The 17,596-nt window shown below is 41.8% G+C and overlaps 1 long non-coding RNA gene across 2 annotated transcripts in view; it reads left to right on the top strand.

Annotated features, from left to right (window-relative positions):
* Positions 1-958: 958 nt before the first annotated feature.
* Positions 959-17,596, top strand: part of LOC131505213 (uncharacterized) — a 40,256-nt gene continuing 23,618 nt past the window's right edge. The window contains exons 1-4 of one of the 2 annotated variants that reach the window (XR_009258315.1): positions 959-1,472; positions 6,399-6,477; positions 10,742-10,882; positions 12,736-12,804. This is a non-coding gene — a long non-coding RNA (uncharacterized LOC131505213). Of the gene's footprint in view, positions 1,494-6,398; positions 6,478-10,741; positions 10,883-12,735; positions 12,805-17,596 lie in introns of both variants that reach the window. The other variant, XR_009258314.1, reaches the window with a different exon arrangement.

Raw genomic sequence — 17,596 nt, 5'->3', positions numbered from 1 at the left:
CCGGCAGTGAATCAAGGAAGACTGAGAGGGAGATAATAAGGTGTAATTATAGCAGTGCTGTTAGTGCCTGTTTATGGGGTCTGGCAGCAATTTGGTTGAACACCCCTCATTTTGAGAAATTTGTAATTTGGCAGTGAGAATTCCTGCCTTAAAATTTGGCTCCAACCCTCACAGTTTAATATTGCAAAATCTGGGAAATGTTGAAATGTGGCTGCTATTCTAATTGAACTTTTTCAGGCTCTTTCGAATTGGTTTTTTTCCTGCTGGATCCCGAAACAACCGCCTTTTTAAAAGTTCGGGAAGGTGTTTTGGACTACAAACTCAAGTAAGCTCACGAGCTGATGTCCTGCTCTGGTGAACTCTCCTGACTCACATCTTTGTGTACATACAGCTGCGGGGGGCGGGGGTGGGGTGGGGAGAGGCTTTAACTTGAAAAACCCGAGTTCCTTCTGTTTGGTAGCCCTTTAAAAATTCCCCCCAGTCAGTATTTTGTTTAATTTCCTTTGAGTCGCAGCGGTGCAACGTGGTGTTGCTCTTGGTTTTATCAACCCACTGCCTCCCCCAAGATTATTCCCCGTTGTTTTAAAGTAGAAGGGAGGTCACCAGGCTGTAGTGAAATGTGGCCAACTCCGGCTGGGACCAAGTTGGCCCAACCGGCTTCTCTAAAGTAACTGGAAGTTTTCTGACAGGAAACCGGTCAGTTCTTGTAAGTCTCGGCACCGGTTCCCACGGCCCCGGCGGCGGCGGCGCCCCCGACGCCCCTCTCGGGGCCGGGGAGGGGCGCGGGGTGCGGGGCGCTGTGGGCGGCAGGGGGCAGCAGCGGGAACCCGTTGTTCTCGAGGTGGGGGGTGGGGCGGGAAGCCGCGCCCCCCCCGTTTCCGCGCCCCGCTCCCTCCCCTCCCCCTCTCGCGCCTTCCCTCCCCTCCCCGCGGGGAGGAGGGCGGGGGCGCGGAGCCCTCCCCCGGGACAGGGGGGCGTGCGCGTCCCCTCCGCTCCCCTCCCCCCCGGCCGGGCTCTCCTGGCTCCCCGAGGCGGGAGTTTCCAGGAAGAGCTCAGAGCGCGGCCGCACCACCGAGCGCACGGAGACATCAAGTAGTCCCTCAGAGCGACCTTATTAGAGAATTCTAGCTGCCATGGGCAGTCAGAGTCGCAACGCCGAAGAGATAGGGGGTGACAGCCGGCCTGAGGGCCTCAGGGAAAGAGGTCCGAGCTCCCACTTTGCATTGCCGGAGAAAGACGTGTGGGGGAGGCGGAACGAGTTCCGGCGGAGGGCTCGGGCGCGCCCGGTGGAGTGAAGCGCCGCGCAGTCGAAGCGCTCACGGAGTTAAAGTGGGCGGGAAAACCCGGAACGGACTCTCCCTGACACGCCCAGGACCTCCCGTCCCATTTTTCGTGGGGGAGGGGACGAAAAAAAGCAACGGAGAGAAACGTGTTTCCTTTCCCGGCTACCTAAACCCCCACTGGAGAAAAAAGTGACGACCCGCCACCACGGGGTACGCGCGGCTGGACGCTCAGGTCCCGGCGCGGCGAGGAGGGGCCGCGTGGCTCCTCCTTCTCTAACGTCCGCGCCGTCGGCGCGGGGCGCGCGGTCAGAAACCCAGGCCTGTGCGCTGAAGGATATAGGCGCGCGCATGCGCGCGCTAGCGCGCGCTTCCCGCCCCTTTTCCTGAGAGCGTTCGCTTTCACCCCTCCCCCCACGTTCCTCAGCCGCCACCTCAGAGCCTCCCCCGCACCCAACCCTCTCTTTTCGGGGGAGGTGGCCCATTTTGCCTATCCACTGACTAACCCCTTCACCTCAGCTTTGCCCCGCCTCCCCTGAGCTTCGGTACAAACTCCGCAGCGAGCGCTCCGTTTTCACATTCCCGCCTCCGCCCTCTATTTCCCCTCCCAGCCCTGAAGCACTTCCTGCGAACTGCCCTGTTCTCGCTCCTCTGTGCGCGCCGCCTACTTCTTGCCCTAACTGGATGGCTGCTTTCACGTTGGCGGAGCCATGGGTTGTGATCCTGTGATTCTTCCTCTCTCTGAGTGGCGATCGCCTGCTCCATTTTACAGATGGGGAAGTTAAGGTCCAGAGGTCTGACTGGCTGGATTCTGAACACTCCTCGAGTTTTTTCCCCAAATCAAACCTGAGCTGACCCTGGAAAGATTTTTTTTTTTTTTTAACTTGTATTTATTTTTGAGAGACAGAGCACAAGTGAGGGAGGGCAAAGAGAGAATGAGACACAGAATCCAAAGCAGGCTCCAGGGTCTGAGCTGTCAGCACAGAGCCCGAGGCGGGGCTTGAACCCACGAACTGTGAGATCATGAGGGCAGTGGAAGTCAGACACCCAACGGACTGAGCCACCCAGGCGCCCCGACCCTGGAAAGATTAAACCCTCGATTTCCACCAATTTTAAGCAACCTTGGAAAGCCAGTCCCCCAGTCTTTCTCTTGGGACCCTCAAACCTCTAGGGCAAGCCACAACAGACCGGTTAGCAAAAGCCATAGAAACAATTTACCCCAAATCAACTAGGTAGCGTTTACTAAGTCAGAAGAAGGGCCAAGGGCCAAGTTGGCATCTTAAGACACAGGCTTTTATTTTTTTTTATTATTTTTTTTTCAAAAAAAAAATTTTTTTTAACGTTTATTTATTTTTGAGACACAGAGAGGCAGAGCATGAATGGGGGAAGGTCAGAGAGAGAGGGAGACACAGAATCGGAAGCAGGCTCCAGGCTCTGAGCCATCAGCACAGAGCCCGACGCGGGGCTTGAACTCACAGACCGTGAGATGGTGACCTGAGCCGAAGTTGGCCGCTTAACCAACTGAGCCACCCAGGCACCCTAAGACACAGGCTTTTAGAGGTGATGGAGGTTATTTGCTCAATGTAAGGTCGTTTTTTTACCACGATGTGTAATATTTTCTCTTAGATCTTGTAATTCTCTTATTCCTTCCCCCCCTTTGAGATTTTTTATTTTTCAGGATTTGAAAACATTTTGATGGAATTGGCCTCCTCGATTAAGAAAAAAGACTTTTTTAGGGGCGTCTGGGGGGCTCAGTTGGTTAAGCGTCCAACTCTTCATTTTGGCTTAGGTCATGGATGGTCTCATGGTTCTGGGATCTAGCCCCTTGTAGGGCTCTGTGCTGACAGCATTGAGCCTATTTGGGATTCTTGGAGAGAGACCCTCTCTCTCTGCCTCTCTCAAAAAAATTAACTTAGAAAAAATTTTTAATACCACTTTATTTTATAAAGATAACCTTTCCTTTTTGTTAATGTGGTTGGATATTATTATACTGAATTCCCCCTCTTCCCAAAGTTACTTCTTCCCTGGGCTTCAGCTCTAAAGTTATCTCAAGTCCATGGGAGACAAGAGATGTCCTAGAGAATTCTTGAAGCACCACTACTGTAAACCTTTTGGTACCACAAACTTTAAAGCTATACCTGGGAACTGAAGGAAACAGGAGACTTGTGTAATTTTATGTATATCTAGAGATTGATTAATTCAGATTTAGGGGCACCCGGGTGGCTCAGTCGTGAAGCGTCCAGATTTGACTCAGGTCATGATCTCGCAGGTCATGAGTTCAGTCCCAGTCAGGTTCTGTGCTGACAGCTCAGAGCCTGGAGCCTGCTTCGGATTCTGTGTCTCCCTCTCTCTCTGCCCTTCCCTTGGCTCACACCTTGTCTCTCTCTCTCAAAAATAAACATTAAAAAAAAATTTTTTTTTTTAATTCAGATTCAAATGTTTTGAGAGTCTCATTCCAAGCATTGTAAATTTGGATCTGTTTTGTTACATTTTGTGTGAAATGACACTTTTATCATGATTTTCCTCTATTGTAAATATTTCTAAATTGTTTATTGGGCTGATGTCTTCTAATCATGATGGTGGTCTTAAGAACCAGTCCAGATTCATTACAAGAGAGTTTTTTGTTAAGTAGACTAAGAGTGTGGCGTGCTAACACTTTTCTGAACATTGTTCGTCAAATGGATGCTTCCTATTTGCTAGGTCTTTCGTGGGATATAAAGTTGAACATGATAAGGCTATTCTTCTATTTTTTATTTTTTAATGTTTATTTTTGAGAGAGAGAAAGAGTGCAAGCGGGAGAGAGACATGGAGAGAGGGGGACAGAGGATCCGAAGTGGGCCCCGTGCTGACAGCAGCGAGCTGGATGCGGGCTTGAACTCATTGAACCATGAGATCGTGACCTGAGCCACGTCAGACGCTCAACCAACCTGTGCCCTAAGACGGGGCTATTCGTAAAATGCAATCTAGTAGTGGAGATAAAACTACTACAGGCTCAAATCAGTAAAAACTCATTGTTATTTCTTATTATTTAAAAAAAAACACACAGGGGCGCCTGGGTGGCGCAGTCGGTTAAGCGTCCGACTTCAGCCAGGTCACGAGCTCGCGGTCCGTGAGTTCGAGCCCCGCGTCGGGCTCCGGGCTGATGGCTCGGAGCCTGGAGCCTGTTTCCGATTCTGTGTCTCCCTCTCTCTCTGCCCCTCCCCCGTTCATGCTCTGTCTCTCTCTGTCCCAAAAATAAATAAAAAACGTTGGAAAAAAAATTAAAAAAAAAAAAAAAAACACACATAAGTTACATACTAATTTGTGGTTTCCACAATTCTCTCCCCTTGTTCATGTGCAGTCCTCAGGTTCTGAACGTGTAGATCAAGAAACAGAGCAATGAATAGTTAAGAACGAGCTAAACAGAAAATGAGCAGGAGTGGGTAGTGATTTAATGGGAATGTGAATAATGGCACAGTCCAATATTGAAAAAAAAGACAACAAGAATGTCAGGAAAGAGAAATTTAAGTGTAAGAATGTCCGGGTCTTCGGATTTTAAATGCTGAAGAAAGATGGGAAAGCATTAGGAATTATGTACTATTTAACTTTGCATGAGTGCTCACAAACATAGTTTTTATTTCAGGAAGGATAAATAGCCTTGCATTTAAGCCGTTGCCTACATACATAGATTTGGTGAGGAATTTTAAGGAAGACCAGTGGTAGAGTGGTAACATCTAGGTTGCAGTGGAATTCAAACTTCCTAAAGCAGGAGGAGGGGAGAGTCCTGTGATTACTTTAAACAGACTCCAAACTTACCCACCCACTCCCAAAGAAAATCATTTAAAGTCAAAGAGATTAAGTGTAACTTAAATCTTAAAGTACTTTTTGACCAATTTAGAAAGCATTGCATTTGAACTTTAGCATTCGAAGTTGCCCTTCTAAAATGATTTTTCCACTTTTTGCTCCATTCACATACTCTATGTTTCTGCTGGGCTCTTGCTTCTGTAACCAGAGTTCACTGCAACTTCAACCTTGAAGTTACGTCCTGGTCTGCAAACTGATGCTTCTCAGGGGGTTGGTGCTGTAAGATAAGTAACTAGGTTTTCAGCTCAATCTCACTTTCTTTTTCTTTCTTTTCTTTTCTTTCTTTCTTTCTTTCTTTCTTTCTTTCTTTCTTTCTTTCTTTCTTTCTTTCCTTTCTTTCTTTCTTTCTTTCTTTTTCTTTCTTCTTTCTTTTCTTTCTCTTTCTTTCTTTCTTTCTTTCTTTCTTTCTTTCTTTCTTTCTTTCTTTCTTTCTTTCATGTTTATTTATTTGAGAGAGAGAGAGAGAGAGAGAGAGAGAGAGAATCCCAAGCAGGCTCCATGCTGTCAGCACAGAGCCCGATATGGGGCTCAAAATCACAAACTGTGAGATCCTGACCTGAGCCAAAATCAGATGCTTAACCACCTGAACCACCCAGACACCCCTATTTTTTTTAAAGAATTTTATTTTATTTTTTCAATGTTGATTTATTTTGAAAGAGGGAGGGAGAGCATGTGGGGGTGGGGGGAGGAGCAGAGAGAGAGAATCCCAAGCAGGCTCCATGCTCAGTGCAGGGCCCAATGCAGGGCTTGATCCCACTAACCATGAGATCATGACCTGAGCTGAAACTGAGTCGGACACTTAGTTGACTGAGCCACCCAGGCACCCCAATCTCATTTTGTTTCTAACTTTTAAAATCAAAAGTTAAATTGTGAGAACCTCAGGAACATAGTCTTTCTTAGGTGAAATGAAAACATTACATGTGAGAATGCACTACTTTTTATTAAATCTGGGGATCATTTTCAGAATTCTTATATGTGACTGTATTGTTACTTATAACCTGCAACAGTGGCCCATAGACAGTAGAGTCAAGCTGCTGTGGTTTATTATCGCTAATCTGGGACAACAGTGGCGCTATCTGATTTCTTAAGGGAAAGTCACATTGTAGACTAAAACCTATAGAAAAATTGACACAAGTCATCAGCTCTTTCCTAATGGAATTTAGGCCTTGTTTTCCCCTTTATTGTCCACCTCTGTGTCATTTAGCATAAACATATCTTTATTGTTGGTCCTGCATGAAAGCCGGAATTCATAAGGGTTCTGTTTCTTCATCTTAGAAGCTACAGGACATTCACCAAGCCTTCTAAAGATGACTTCTGGCTGCTGCTACTGACTCCATTCTTTGTGGGATCCTGGGTATGTCATTCCTCTTATTTGGGCTTCCGTTTCTCTACCTTGGGTCTTGCTGGACCCACAACCAGCTCAAGGCCATTCTTCAGGGGACCACTTTTTTTGCCTTAGTGCTGCAGGGCCCTGGACTCTTAAAGCAATTTATTCTTTTATTCAAATCAGTGTCTTCAAGTCGTATCTAGTTTTTCTATATTTGTGTGATAACTTTTATGTTGGAGGACTGAAACTTTGGTCTTGAATAACAATGTGATGTTAAGGTAGGGCCTTCGGGAGGCTGGGATTACCAAGAGACTATATCAGGGGTTCTAAACCGGGCATCCAGGATAAAATTCACGAGCATGGATGGGGAGAAAATTACATCTTTGTTTTCACTAATATTGAAATTTAGCACTTCCTTTTAGTATGAGTGTTAGTAACAAAATCATAGCAGTATTAGCAGTTCTGTACTTGGGAATGTCACTGATAGAAATCACAGATAATTTCCTACCACATTGCAGTTGCTGCAGACCTGTTGATAAGAGTTTGCACTCTTTTTTAAATTTAATGTTCTTATTTTTATTTTTGAGAGAGAGAGAGACAGAGTACGAGTGGGGGAGGAGCAGAGAGAGAGGGAGACACACAATCCGAAACAGGCTCCAGGCTCCGAACTGTCAGCACAGAGCCCGACGCGGGGCTCAAACTAACAACCTGAGAGATCATGACCTGAGCCAGTCAGATGCTTAACCGACTGAGCCACCCAGGCACCCCTGAAGTCTTTACTACTAGATCTTGTTATTTATTCTGTTAATAATGAAGCACATTGTATCATAAATTTTTAATATTTTGATCACTATTTCAGTATGTTGCATTTGGAAACCTATGTAATGTCGTCTGTAATTATTTAATGAGTTTAAAAACATCATTCTGACGAGAGGTCTGTAGGCTTCTCCACATTGACAAAGGAGTCCATGGTACAAAGAATGATTAAGAACCCTTGCTTTGGGACACCTGGGTGGCACAGTTAGTTAAATGTCTGACTCTTGAGCTTGGCTCAGGTCATGATCTCACAGTTTGTGAATTTGAGCCCCACATCGGGCTCTGCGCTGACAGCATGGAGCCTGCTTGGGATTCTGTCTCTCCCTCCCTCTGCCCCTCCTCAACTTGTGTCCTCTCTCTCTCAAAATAAATAAACTTAAAAAAAAAAAAAAAAGAACCCTGCTTTAATCAAAATAATTACTATTAGTAACGGGTTATAAACCATTGAATGAGATAAGAGCCTATGAGTCCACACTGATATAAAGAAGAAAATAAATCATTATATAAATGTAGGAAAAGTGAAAGCATTTCCTATCAGAGGATGACAACTAGTAAATATAGATGAAATGGTGGAGTGAGAAACTCACTCATGGATGCTGAAACTGGCAAAATGGGTGAAAGTTTGATGAGGAGCAGGATATTTGCATGGTGAAGTATCTCTCCATAAACGACTTTAATAATTATAAAGGGGAAATAGTGGAGGATCCTCTTTAATACCACCTTCACCAAGTCATCAAGCCTACGTCATCTCTTAATAAGAAGTGCTGAGGACACAACATTGCTTCACTGGTAATCCTGCCAAAAATGTACAAACAGAATCTAATCATGAGGAAATGTCAAACAAACCCAAATTGAGAGCCATTTTACAAAATAACTGGCCTGTACCCTTCAAAAAATGTCAAGGTCAGGAGGGGTGCCTGGGTGGCTCAGTCGGTTAAGCGGCCGACTTCGGCTCAGGTCATGATCTCGCGGTCCGTGGGTTCGAGCCCTGCGTCGGGCTCTGTGCTAACAGCACAGAGCCTGGAGCCTGTTTCAGATTCTGTGTCTCCCTCTCTCTGACCCTCCCCTGTTCATGCTCTGTCTCTCCCTGTCTCAAAAATAAATAAAATGTTAAAAAAAATTTAAAGGGGCGTCTGGGTGGCGCAGTCGGTTAAGCGTCCAACTTCAGCCAGGTCACAATCTCGCGGTCCGTGAGTTCGAGCCCCGCGTCAGGCTCTGGGCTGATGGCTCGGAGCCTGGAGCCTGTTTCCGATTCTGTGTCTCCCTCTCTCTCTGCCCCTCCCCCGTTCATGCTCTGTCTCTCTCTGTCCCAAAAATAAATAAAAAACGTTGAAAAAAAAATTAAAAAGAAAAATGTCAAGGTCAGGAAACAACAGAAAGGCTGAGAAAGGCTGAGGAACTGGTCCAGATTAAAAGAGGCAAAAGAGACATGAAAACTGAATGTAGTGTGTGACTTTAGATTTGATCCTGGACTAGGAAAAAAAAAAAAAAAAGCCCTAAAAAATGCTTTTAGTACAAATGGCAACATTTAACATGGATCGTGAATTAGATAATAGTATTGTATCAATGTTAAATGTCCCAATTTTTATATCTATACTGTGGCTGCATAGAGAATGACCTTGTTCTTAGTAAATAACACACGGAAGTATTTAGGAGTAAAAGAGTGTGATATCTAAGTCTCAAATGGTTCAGAAAAAATGCATATATTTATAAGTCTATATATATAAAGGTAGAATAGTAAGGCATATGGAGCAGAGGTAATAAAATTTGATTTGGATAAAAAACTTTAAGAGGAGTTCCTTCTACTATCTTTTTTTTTTTTTTTTAATGTTTTATTTATTCTTAGAGAGAGAGACAGAGCATGAGCATAGGAGGAGCAGAGCAAGAGAGGGACACAGAATTGGAAGCAGGCTCCAGGCTCCGAGGGAGCTTCCAGCCCAGAGCCCGCCACGGGGCTCAAACTCACAAGCCGTGAGATCATGACCTGAGCCGAAGTCGGCCGCTCAACTGACTGAGCCACCCAGGTGCCCCATACTATTCTTTTGTTGTTGTTGTTGTTGTTAAGTTTTTATTTAAATTCCAGTTAGTTAACATACAGTGTAATATTAGTTTCAGGTGCACAATATAGTGATTCAACACTTTCATACAACACCCAGTGTTCATCATAACAAGTGCATCCTTAATCCCCAGCACCTACTTCACCCATCCCCCCACACCCACCTCCCTACTGTGTGTTCTCTGTAGTTAAGATTCCTTCTACTATTCTTGAAATGTTCTGTCAGTTTGAAATTATATTGTTTTAGATCATTTGTTACACCCCCTCACTTTGAGGAGGTGAAAATTCATATTTTGGAAGGTGAAGACTCGCTCAAGATCGCAACAAGTTAGTGACAAGAGTTAGGGCCCAAACTCAGATCTCCAGATGTCAGTCCTCTTTTTACAACACTAACTGATCCTTTGGTGTTTGTGTTTGGATGGCAAAAATTGAGCCACCCCTTTCTACTTCTCTTTTTAGTTTCTTGGTTCCTTAGAGCTAGTTCCTTCTGCTAGAGAACCACAGTAACATAACTAAATGCTTCTTTCAGTTCCTTCATGATTAGGCAAGGATCAATTTGAAGTTTTCGAGCTTATGGTTGGGATACCCCTTTCTCTTGTAGGTTCAGCATCTTTCTTTACTGCCAACCTTTTCTGTACATAATTGGTTTCTTTTATATGGTATTACTTGTAACCCTTCTCCCATTAATACTCTTAATAAACCATTAAGAGTAATGGTTTATTATATTGTTTAAACTTTTTTCCATAGGTCACGCCATCTCAAGGTCTTTTTATGTACTCTCAAGAAAATTGTATATTTTCTGGGACGCCTGGCTGGCTTAGTCAGTGGAGCATGTAACTCTTGATCTTGGAGTTGTGGGTTTGAGTCCCACACTGGGTGTAGAGGTTACTTAAAAATAAAAAATAATAAACAAATAAATAAACAAACAAACAAATAAAATGTTAAAAAAATAAAATTGTATGGGGGCACCTGGGTGGCTCAGTCGGTTAAGCATCCAACTTAGGCTCAGTCATGATCTCACAGGTTGTGGGTTCAAGCCCCACGTTGGGCTCTGTGCTGACAGCTCAGAACCTGGAGCCTGCTTCAGATTCTGTGTCTCCTCTCTCTGCCCCTCCCGATGGGTCTCTCTCTCTCAAAAATGAATACAAACATTACATTTTTTAAATAAAAAAATAAAAAATAAAATAAAATTGTATGTTTTCATTTCTGTGATTCTATGATTCCGTTTTCGTGATGGAAAATTAAGGCATAATATGCTGGGAGAAAGAGAGGATATAGCATCTCAGAATTATAGTCTTAAGGAGAGTAATCTAACCACAGTAGTTGGTGTGGGTCATTTAATAGTTCTACTAGTTACTGACTAATATCAGCTTTATAAAGAAATTAAGGGCTCAAATATGTTGTTTTCTATTTACATAGAAATCAGCTAATTATCATCAGTATGAAGACTCCTTGTCTCCAAATGGGATAATGGAAAATAATTAACTTGAACCATATGAAATTGCTAGTTTTGTCACAACTGAATATCAACAGTTTTATATATGGCTCAACCTAATAGCAGTAAGTACATTATTAGATTTATTTTAGGTTATTAAATTGGGTTATTTTCTCTTCTCTTAGAGTGTTGGTAGAAAAATGGAGACCGTTCATGTGGGATCTGTTCTTGACCCTTCAACTTCTCTCAGTTTCTTTTCCTACTTTGGCTGTTCCTGTCTTCACTCCCTCTGTGAGAGTCTTGCTAGGCTTCAGATTCCTCCAAATTTCCATCTTGGCTTCTATTACCTTCCACCACTTGGGAGCCTTCCATTGATTCTTAGAAAGTTAAAGATGGAATATCAGAGGCAGTTTGTTCAATTTCCTTATACCCCAGATGAGGAAACAGAAGCTAGCATTATAACGCTGGTATCTGAGAGGTGGGGCAAGAATGCAATAGCCTGAACTCCCAGGACCCCGTTCTTTCTATCTCAGCACCCATGTTCTTATCTGGATCTTATATTTCCTGCAGTGTAAGTGTATGGACTTGGGTCTATCTGTCAGTCTCTCTCTCTTTCCTATCCTTATCTTTTACTTAGCTCTCAATTCTCAATCACCTGGATCTTCCTTATTTCTTCAGTTTTGCCTTTTTACCATTCCAGAGCAGACTTAGCTTATGCATTTTGTCTGTCATTTTTGCCATGGTGAAAGGTGAAGAAATAGTTGTATTCCATGATTTTTACTTCCTGGGGTGATACAATGGGGGAGTGGCTGAGATCATTTTATTTTAAGACAATGAAAGATACCCTTGTATATTTGTGTATCTTCAGTGCATTATCTTATACTTACACAGTATTTTGAAAATAATTTAAGAAAAAATAGTGGTTGATAATATCTGCCTCCACCATAAAAAATTCCATAGTCCAATGGAAACAATTGACAAGAATTAGAATATTATTAGTTAATGAATGAGCGATCTTTTGTTAAGCCCCCAAAAGTAGAGTCTTGAATTGTATTCGACTTGCTGAAAAAATACCATTATCTATATTCCTAAAATATGAATTGTTTATTCGAAAAGACCTTTGGTAATCAGGTTCACAGGGACAGAGTAAAGTATCAAGAAAAAGAATTAGCAAGAAGGAAGTGAAAGACGAGGGTAGTGAACAAGTCTTTGGGTCCTAATAATAATGTAGATTTTTTTTTTTTAATTTCCTTAAGTAATCTCCAAGACCAACGTGGGGTTCAAACTCATTACCCCGAGATCAAGAGTCACATGCTCTACCAACTGAGCAGCCAGGCTCCCTAATGTAGCAATTCTTAAAGGGAAGAGGAATGGCAATAATAATTTCTCATAATTTATGTATTTTTAAGATAGTTCTGTTAGCAATTCAGCCCCTAGTTAACAAAACCTGGAAGAAAATGTTTGGTGTATGGATCTGGTACCTTGAGGAGTATCTCAGATTTTTTTTCTCCTTTAAAGACTTAGCTGTTGATAAGAAGTTCCCTGTAAACACCTTATTTTGTCAGCATTTGCATCTTTGCAGCCCAGGAATTTGGTTTTATGTGCTTTACCTGCTTCAGGATAAATTGACCTTCTATTGGTAGGTGTGTGGTATGCAAAATGCTACTTCAGCGGGGACTTTGGGTAAGCACTGACTGATGGATGTAAGAAGTCAATGGAGACTTTGTCCTAAGGCCAATGTTTGTATTTTCTTCCTTCTGCCATGTAGCTTTTCAGAGAAATAGTCTTTGGGTTTTTTTTATTAGTTAATCTCCCACTGCCATCCCCCAACCCACCCCCATCTTCACGTCCCCACCATCTTTTTATGTGTAAACTAAGCCTTTGTTGAAAGCAATTTATGGCAAAGTTATACAATTTTCTTCGGAAAATAAAAAATGGATATGTATGTGAGTATCTCTGGTCTCTTTTCCTTTTCAAGCTTTAATCACTCTGTTATTCATAGACCTGATTTGGAAAAATGAAGAAAAGAAAGGACTATTCATTTGAGGTAAATGGTGTTAACCATGAATAATTGTAAATGGGCTTTTAGAGACTTAATGATTCTGTCTTAATAAGGTAACAACCCTTAATTCCCTAAGTTTATAACCTACGAACTTGCAGAGTTTTCTCCAACTATCAGTTGTTCCTGTTAGACAGCCAGAGCTGAAAAGATGTAGTATGTATCTCAGGGTTCATTCACAATTATAAAGTGAAACTGAAATGTGACAAACAGATTACTAGATGCCTTATCAAATACAGAGAAATCAGTCGCTCATTACTCATGCCTCTCTTCTACAAGTATTTCCTACAAATACAGTGGGCAATACATTTAAAATGTTTTCACTTTAGCTTATTTTACTAATAGCTATTATCTTTTTATTTGTTGAATTTGCTCCAGGACTCCAGAAAAAAAAAAAGCCTTCCTGATAAACTTTAAAGAATGACACTGCTGATGACTACCCTTTCAGATTTCTTCTTGACTGAAGGGTTTAATTGATGAACTTGTCTTAGTCAAGAAACTACCTAGATCCATTCTGCTTGTTCAGGATTCACCAATCTCTTAAAATTTGTTTCAAATGCCTTCATCTTCATGAAAATTTTCTAATAAGATGGCCAAGATGATCTTTTCTTCTCTTTTAGCCATCCACTGACACATTATACATACCAGTGTTTACCAAGCCAGCTGGATTCTTTGAGATATTAGTAGGTGTTCAGAGTGAAATAAATTTAGTAAACATGGTATATTATTTCCCTCTCTTGAATATATGTATAATTTATATTATGCATATATTATGAATGAATATTAAAGTCTCTGAGAAGATCTGCAATAAAAGAAATCTGCCTAATTTTGTTTAGTCCATTGTACTTAGTAAATACTTTCTAAATTGCAAGTTGTAACTCAAATGTCACTTTCTGCAGGAAGGCTTTCATGACTCCCTCAGGCAGTATCCAATGTGTCTACCACTGAATTCACATAGCTTAGACTTACACTATAAAGTGCTATAAAAATTTAGTTTCCATTAATGTTATGATATAATCTTTTGATTGTAAGCAACAGACAACTCAACTCAAACTGGCTTAAACAATTAAGGGATGGGCACCTAGGTAGCTCAGTTGGTTAAGCTCGGCTTAGTTTCGGCTCATGTCACAATCTCACAGATTTGTGAGATTGCACCCCACGTCAGGCTGTATGCTAACGGCACAGCATGGAGACTGCTTGGGATTTTCTCTCTCTCTGTCTCTCTCTGTCTCTCTCTGACCCTCCCCCACTCATCATGCTTTCTCTCTCTCTCAAAATAAATAAACATTAAAATAAATTAAGAGAATTTGTTAATCGTCACCTGAAACTTGGTCCTCAGTATTGAGGCTTAGTGATATTACCAAAGACCTGGTTTCTTTTACAAAATCTTTGATTTTCTAAATTTTGCTCGGTATGGGTCAATATGCTCAATCTCAATATGACTGTAGCAGTTTCTAAGAGAGCTGTATGTGCTTCCCTCATCTCTAGTAGTAAAAGAACATCTCTCAAGGCAGCCACTTCAGAATAGCAAGGAAGCATCTTTCTCAGAAGCCCCAGCAAAGATCTTTTCATATCTCATCGGTTTGAATTACTGTCACTTGCCTGTCACTGAACTAATCAATGTCCATGGAGATAGGATGTGCTGGACTTAAGCCAATAAGGGCTACCCTGGATTTGAGTGTGAAGTCAGCTTCTTTAGAAGCTTCCTTATGTTATTACACATAAGAGAATACGGATACTGTACTAATAGGAAGGAGGAATCGAAGTTGGGAAGCCAAAACCAATAAAAATCCACTGCATGATGCTTACCACTATCCATTACTTCTGTATCAATACATTGATGCATTAATCCAAACATAATTAGTACATTGATTAATCATTCTGTAGTAGTTAACTTTCTTCAAACAAAAACTTGTACACAAATGTCCATAGCAGCAATATTTATAATAGCCTGAAAGTGGAAACAATCCAGGTGTCTGTCAGCTGATGAATGGATAAACAAAATGTGGTATAATCATACAATGGAATGTTGCTTAGAAATAAAAAAGAATGAAGTACTGAAACTTGTTAGAACATGGATGAAACTCGAAAATGTTATGTTAAATGTAAGAAGCCAGTCTAAAAAGGCTATATATTGTATGATTCCACTTATATGAAATGTACAGAATAGGAAAATTCATAGAGACAGAGTAGATTAGTGGCCACCACAGGCTCTAGGAGGAGGTGGAAATGGGATGTGGTTGCTAGTAGATACAAAGTTTTCTTTGGGGGTGATGAAAATGTTCTGGAATTACATAGTGGTGATGCTTGCACAACTTTGTGAATGTACTTAAAACCATTGATGAATTGTACGCTTTTATTTTTTCAAGATTTTAAATTTTTAAGTGATCTCTACACCCAACATGGGGCTCGAGCTTACAAGCCCAAGATCAAGAGTTGTATGCTCCACTGACTGAGCCAGCCAGGCAACCCTGTACCCTTTAAATTTAAATGATGTTATGGTATGTGAATTATGTTAATTAAGAAAAAAATATATATATATACCCTGAAGTTAGGAGCTCATTTTCACCTTTTATTTTCAACCCCCCACCCCCACCCCATAGTAACCCCAGTGTCTTCCACATCATAGCAGGTGCTCCAAAAATATTTGAATGAATGAGTGGAAAATTAAATTGAAATAATTATTATATTTTTATCATTAGGATCCAGAAAGACATTTACTTAGTTCTTTCTTTAAATTATCAACACATATGAATGCAGATCAACATCTTTGCAACTAAAATGTCTAAATTACATTTGAAGATTATTCTTCACTTCCATTGATTTGTTCTGTTATTTGTCACTTGTACAGATGGCATTTCATCATGTATCATTACAGAATTGAGCCAGTCCATGTTTTCCACATTTCCACAGTATTTATTTTTCTGAATTATAAAAATTGCTTTCACTTAATTTTCAACTTTGAGAGCAAAGAGTTTAACTGGGGTTCTGAATTTGTTTTGTCTAATTACTGCTTATAGTATTTGTATTATCTAAAAAAATTTTTAGGGGGGCTCCTAGGTGGCTCAGTCGGTTGGGTGACCCACTTTGGCTCAGGTCATGATCTCATGGCTCGTGAGTTCGAGCTCCGCATTGGGCTCTGTGCCGACAGCTCAGAGCTTGGAGCCTGCTTCGGATTCTGTGTCTCACTCTCTCTCTGCCCCTCCCCTGCTCATGCTCTGTCTCTCTCTGTCTCAAAAATAAATAAAAACATTAAAAAAAAATTTGTTTTTTTTTTTTTTTTTATATATATTTTTTTTTTTTTTTGGGACAGAGAGAGACAGAGCATGAACGGGGGAGGGGCAGAGAGAGAGGGAGACACAGAATCGGAAACAGGCTCCAGGCTCCGAGCCATCAGCCCAGAGCCTGACGCGGGGCTCGAACTCACGGACCGCGAGATCGTGACCTGGCTGAAGTCGGACGCTTAACCGACTGCGCCACCCAGGCGCCCCAAAAAAATTTGTTTTTAAAGTATTGGTGGGGCGCCTGGGTGGCTCAGTCAGTTAAGCAACAGACTCTGCTCAAGTGATGATATCCAATCTGTGAGTTCGAACCCCACCTCAGGCTCTGTGCTGACAGCTTGGAGCCTGGAGCCTTCTTCAGATTCTGTGTCTCCCCCTCTCTCTCTGTACATCCCCTGTCTCTCTCTCTCAAAAATAAAAAATGCTGGAACCCAGAGGCAGTGGGGTTGGTGCCAATAGTTGGGGTTTCACATCCTGATGCCATCAATAGTTACCTCTTTAAAAAAAGTATTAGTTTACTCATTCTTTTCTTTAGCCCTCCCCTCAACTTAAATAATTTTTTTCTTCTGCATACAAAAATGCAAATATTGGGTGGGAGCACCTGAGATTCTTGAACATCACAGGCTGAAAATTCCCAAGCAAGCCTTGGGAAATGATATTAAGTCCACTTAGGTTGTCACCAATGATTCTGGGAACTTGAGGCTACAACTGAAAAGGCAGCCTTTCAACAGACCAAAGAAATGGCTCAAATTATCAGTACCTATGGAATAGCAGAAGTTTCTTATTGTTAATGAATGAGCATATTTTATGAAAAAAAAACTAGCAAATCCACTTTGTAAGTCATTCTTTGGGTAAAACTCTATTACATTTATTTTGCTTCTGTAGTTTTGGGCTACTGATTCTTTTCTAAAGAGTCCAACTTCAGCTCAGGTCGTGATCTCACAGTTCGTGGGCTTGAGCCCTACATCAGGCTCTGAGCTGATAGTGCAGAGCCTGCTTGAGAGTCTCTCTCTCTCCCTCACTCTCTGACGTTCCCCCACTTTTTTTCTCTCTCTCTCTCAAAAATAAGTAAACATAAACATGAAAAAAAGACAGTGGATATCTTCACATTCGAGTTGAAACAACTACTTAATGGTATTTTTTTCTTGTATGCTTCCAGTTTTGTATAACTGGTCACACCTCAACTCTCTTTTTGTTGTTTCTATTGCTTGTAGCTTCTAAAGCTACTATTGTGTTTCTGTCTGATTTCTTCTGGTCTCTCCTTTTTTGGGAATATGGTTAAACAGATACTTTCTGTTTCCCTTGTGCTGGGGAAGGTGATTACTAATGTGTGGCCTGTCTGCCCTCCTAATATTTCTCAAAAAGATCTTCAGAAGGTAAGGTATCTCCTTGGTTTTCACAAAGCTTTTGCTCCTTCTCCCTTGCAGTGCAACTGTTAGAACTGGTTGATAGGGGTCCTTTGTGAATGTTCCGAATTTGTTAGAAGTTGCTATGACTCC

The sequence above is a fragment of the Neofelis nebulosa genome, chromosome 2 (assembly GCF_028018385.1).
Source record: "Neofelis nebulosa isolate mNeoNeb1 chromosome 2, mNeoNeb1.pri, whole genome shotgun sequence".
NCBI classification, from domain to species: Eukaryota; Metazoa; Chordata; class Mammalia; order Carnivora; family Felidae; genus Neofelis; species Neofelis nebulosa.
Note: the sequence above shows the minus strand (reverse complement) of the source record. Positions and strands in the feature narration are given on the sequence as shown.